The sequence below is a fragment of the Calliphora vicina genome, chromosome 3, assembly GCF_958450345.1.
Source record: "Calliphora vicina chromosome 3, idCalVici1.1, whole genome shotgun sequence".
Taxonomy (NCBI): Eukaryota; Metazoa; Arthropoda; class Insecta; order Diptera; family Calliphoridae; genus Calliphora; species Calliphora vicina.
In genome coordinates this window covers 100,614,607-100,620,330 of record NC_088782.1, presented here as the reverse complement: position 1 = coordinate 100,620,330, position 5,724 = coordinate 100,614,607, and the positions used below count along the sequence as shown (strand labels likewise).

The following is a 5,724-nucleotide window of genomic DNA, read 5'->3' as shown; positions in this document are numbered from 1 at the left end:
AGTTGAAATTCGACATAAATAATCCCCATATATACCAACATCGCTGTACCTAATTCTATGAAGATCGGCCGATAATTGGTTATAGCTCCCATATAAGGACCACTTCCGAAAAACACAATAACTAAAAAATATCAATATCAAAACAAAATTTCACACACATCCATAGTTTATATTTAGAAATCATACTACCGGATTTTGTGAATATCGGTCCATATTTGACCATAGCTCCCATATAAGGTCCACTTCCAAAAATCAGTTAAGTACTCATAAAACTCTTATAAATACATTTATCATGCTAAAATTCATACAAAAATTATACTCATGTATGTAGATACCACTGTACCAAATTTTATGCAGATTGGCCGATAATTGGTCATAGCTCCCCTATAAGGCCCATTTCCGAAAAAAGATATTAACCTTAAAAAATATTAAAAACATATCGATATCAAAATGAAATTACGCACAGATCAGTAATTTGTATACAGTAATCATACTTCTGGATTTTGTGAATATCGGTCCATATTTAACCATAGCTCCCATATAAGGTCCACTCCCGAAAATCACTAATATCCTCATAAATTTCTTACAAATATAGTTATCAGGTTGAAATTCAAAACAAATTTATTCAATATATACAAAAATCGATGTACCAAATTTTATGATGACAGGCTCATAATTGGTCATAGCCTCCATATAAGAACCACTTCAGGAAAACATATTAACCTGCATAAATATCCATAAAAATCTATACTGAACCAACATTTTATACCGATCAGTAATTTGTATCCAAGAATCGTACTACAAGATTTTTTAAATATTGGTCCATAATTCGGCATAGCTCCCATATAAGGTCCACTCTTGAAATTCTACAAAAATGGCCCTTAAATACTTAGGACCATAATAGGTCATAGCATCCATATATTAAACCAAAATAGTACACAGATCAGTAATTTGTATTCAAAAATCATAATACTGAATTTTGTGAATATTGGTCCATAATTGGCCACAGCTCTCATATAAATACATAAAAATCACTTAAAAATATTCTATGACAATCGAATCATAATAGGTCATAGCTTCCTCATAAGTCCCACAACTAGATATTTTGAAATTTGTCTAAATATATTTGTATACCCTTTTTTATACTCTGATTCTTCACTTGTGGTTAAAAGGGAAAAATGTTGATCCAAACATATTAAGTAATTATTAAGCGTATAAATTGTTAAATTTCATTTCATGAGGTCCAGACTTAAACTCGACAACACTTCCCCTTTGCGCACTGTGCGCCACTTTAACACTCAGATATTGTAGATCGTTTAACCCAGTTCCAACAAACTGTTTACGGTTACCTATGTAAGAAAATAATAATTTACACGAAGATTTAGAAAAATTAAATTTAGACGACAATTTCTCAATTAAAAGACAATAATTAACTGTGTCAAACGTTGTACTTAATACAATTTGTTGTACATTTGAAACAAAATATCTTCTGCGTAAACTAGTCTTTCTAACAATTGTTATATTATTTCAGCTTTTATACTATCATATTTAGGTGGAGGGTATTTAAGATTCGGCACGGCCGAATATAGTACTCTTACTTGTTTATACTCTGTTTCTTAAATGTTGATCCAAACGTATTAACTAATTATTATATATATAAATTGTTAAATTTCATACGTTCTAATAGGAATTTCAGATATAAATTGCTGAATTAGATAAAATTTTTTGTACATTTGAAATAAAATATGTTCTGCGTAAACTAGTCTTTCTAACAATTGTTATATTATTTCAGTTTTTATACCACCATATTTAGGTGGAGGGTATTTAAGATTCGGCACGGCCGAATATAGTACTCTTACTTGTTTATACTCTGTTTCTTTACTTGAGGTTAAAAGGGAAAAATGTTGATCCAAACGTATTAACTAATTATTAAGTATATATATTGTTAAATTTCATACGTTCTAATAGGAATTTCAGTTATAAATTGCTGAATTAGATACAATTTTTTGTACATCTGCGTAAACTAGTCTTTCTAACAATTGTTATATTATTTCAGTTTTTATACCATCATATTTAGGTGGAGGATATTTAAGATTCGGCACGGCCGAATATAGTACTCTTACTTGTTTTTTTAATAATATTCATACATTCCTTACATTACCAACTAGCAATATAAAATAGAGTAAGTCACATTTTGTTATTCAAAAGCAGATGAAGCTGAAAAAAATCGTTTTTGCAAAGAGCATAATATAACAAGTCGCAAATAGGGCAAAAGCGGTGTCAGTTGCACCTACCCTTAGTAAATAGTTTGGGGTTACACCACTTTTGCGCTGATAGCCTCATATATACTATACTAAGATCAATATTTCTCAATGTTCACCACTATTGGTGGTGCGGGGTATATATATGCAGCAGGAAATTAGATAAATTAAAAAACTCGGCGACATCTTTAAAAGAATTGGCTCCTGGAGAAATTGTAAAAACTCTAGCATAAATATCTATATAAATGAAAATTCCTCAATCACATCCAAATTTAATTTGAAATCACAACTTATTTTTTTATAAAAAATAATATAATGGTAGTGATTAGGCTATTTGTATAAAAAAACAAGTAAGAAAGTATGGTCGGTCAAGCCCGACCATATAATACCCTACACCAAGTAAATGAGTAAAAATATTTTTCTTTTAAAATATCAATAATTTATATTTTTGAGTGATTTTTGGAAGTGGGCCTTATATGGGAGCTATGACCAATTATGGACCGATCACCATAAAATTAGATCGTGTGATTTATGTCTATATTAAAGTTAACTATGTTGAATTTTGTGTGTATACCAACATTTTTAAGCGATTTATGCACGTTAAAGTGATTTTCGGAAGCGGGTCTTATATGGGAGGTATGACTAATTATGCACCGATCGTAATAAAATTTGGTGACATGAATTTCGTATGTATAAAAGTTATTTGGAGCGAAATTTGTGTAGATACATATATAAATAAACATTTATGACCGATAAAGTCCAATTTCGGGAGGACATTTGTATGGGGGCTATATGAAATAATGGACCGATTTCAGCCAGTTTCAATAGGATTCGTCCTTGGGCCGAAAAAATTATATGTACCAAATTTTATCGAAATATATTCAAAATTGCGACCTGTACTTTGCGCACAAGGTTTACATGGACAGCCAGCCAGCCAACCAGACGGACGGTGGGTGCTAGACTAATATTTTTGGACGTTACAAACATCTGCACAAACGCATAATACCCTCCCCGCTATGGTGGTGTAGGGTATAATAACAAAAATCCCATCATTATCAGTAAAATAACAAAACAATCATCCAATGAAATATTTATTTTCAAACGATTAGTATACATTTTCAATTCGACTTAAAAATATATAACAATTCATAATGATTAAAAAATTTTACCTAGCAATACTATATTTCACAATAATTTTAAACATATTTATGGTTAAAAGTGAAGAAATTTCCTCGAACGAATTAACTTCAAAACAAAATGAATTATTCCATGATGTATTTGAGATTCAACTAGAACTACAACATTTAAAAACATCGGTGGAAATTTTAAATAAAAGGTACTTCCTACCTACCAATTCGTATTTATGTTTAAGTACAATTATAATAAAAACTTATTTTCAGACATTCGCTGCAACTCGATGACTTAAAAGGCGTGGTTTCCACCTGTCATGAATATTTCACTGCACCGGCATCCCCACAATACAACGAAGATGAATGTGATGAAACTCTAGTCAATGAAACTCTAACAAAATATGCTCAGTTTAATAACGAACTTTTAACAAAATTGACAGAAAGTCATAAAAATCAAACCGAACGTTTGGATGCAATTATGAAAATTGAAATCATAAACAAAGGGTGCCACGATTTAGATCATGAAGGTACTACAACATCTTCTGATACGCTATTGTCTCGCATTGACGATAAGCTAAACAAATTTGAGCATCAACTAAGCCAGTTTGAAACTTTGGAGACAAAATTATCATTGCAGCAAAAAAAGTTTGAAAATTTAAATGAAAATCAATTGAAAATGTTAATGGAAATTAAAGAGAAATTATTGCAAAATGAACAAAAATTTGTAAAATATCAAAAAGAATTGCCCGATATGAATAACTTTTCAAATAAAATAAGTAATTTAGCGAATTGGAGACACTGGAGACACAGACAACATGCACCCAGGCATTAAGAATTCCCAAATATTTGTTATTGTAACTTTAACATGAAAATTGTAACAGTTTTTATATTTTTGGTTAATTTTTTATACTATGTAAGTCTTAAGTGTAGAACGTGTCTGCGGAATAAATGTTTTGAAAATTGTTTGTAAAATTTAAAACTAACTACACATTTATCAGGTTGTCGAAATCTTTTTTTTGTGTAAATTGTTTTATAACTTTTTATTATTTATTTTATTTTTGGGTTTCCGAAATTGTTGTCCTCATTGCTAAAACGTGCCAGGATTGGTAAAACAAAAGTTTTTCTTTCACACACGTCTTGCAAATTGTTTGTGAAAATTTTATTTTCCCGTTTCGTGGATTTTTGTTTTGCTTTATTTTAGTTGTTGTTATTATTGATGTTTTTTGTTGTTGTTGTTGTTGGGCGTGTGTTTATTTTTTTTGTTGTTTTGGTTTAAATGCTGTAAGTTGAACGTGCAACATTTTTATTACATTTAAAGTTGCAATTTATTTATTTGCCACCCTCTGTAAATAGTGTAGGAGTTGAAATTTTCAGTTTAAACAAAAGAAGAGGATTTGTTTGTGTTTTTCTAAAGCATTATTAGTGAAAAGCAAGTTTCCAATGCACAGTGGGGCAGAATCAAAACTTTTTGGAAATAAATCTGGCATTTCTAAATGGCTCATCCGATCGGAACAAAATTTGACATTGGCACTACAAATGATCCAGGGGCGGCGCTATGTGGACCCTATTGGTAAAATTTAAAAATATTATTTTTGGGATTTTCGCTCTAATTTTTAGGAATTGCGGGATTCCCTTTGACCTTTTGACAAGTTGCACGTTTTCATACTAAAAAATTTGTATAAATTTTCTTAATATTTCATTCAACACAAGTCATTGCTACTGACCCAGTCACATTTAGAAAATTTATAAAAATCTTTTAGTATGAAAAAGTGCAATATTTTTGATGGACAGAGATTTAAAGTGGCATATTATTGAATCTAATTGAGATATTGACTTGAAATTTTGTTTGTAAGACCAAAAATTAACTTATCTAAACAAAAAAATATAACTCGGAATAAATGTGGATCAAATTGTTCCTAATATTTGCAATCCTATTCAAATTATGATATAAATTTTAGTTTTAGAAACTCAATGAATATGTAATAAAATCTTTATTTATTAACTTTTAAAACTTGTCAAAAGGTCAAAGGGAATCCGGCAATTCCTAAAAATTGGAGCGGAAATCCCAAAAATGGTATTTTTTACAATTTGCCTATAGGGTCCACATTTCCTTCTGATCGCAGCTTTGGGATTTTAGAACATGTGACCCAAAGTAGAAATTTTGATAAAAAATATGTATATGTATCTTAAAGAAAGTTTTTTTTTTAATAAAAAAAGAGTTAAGTCACCTTTTCGCCCAAAAAACAGCAAAAATCTACCATTTTTTTAATATTTAAATTGAAAATCGTTTATTTTTGGATCCACAAGAGGCATTGACCTCAAATTTTTTGTAT

General features: G+C 29.9%; 1 long non-coding RNA gene across 1 annotated transcript; it reads left to right on the top strand.

Moving 5' to 3' along the window:
- The first annotated feature begins 3,388 nt into the window (after nt 1-3,388).
- LOC135954449 (uncharacterized) lies at nt 3,389-4,354 on the top strand. The gene is made up of 2 exons (XR_010576258.1): nt 3,389-3,597; nt 3,662-4,354. It is a non-coding gene; the product is annotated as an uncharacterized LOC135954449 (long non-coding RNA).
- Nucleotides 4,355-5,724: the final 1,370 nt, after the last annotated feature.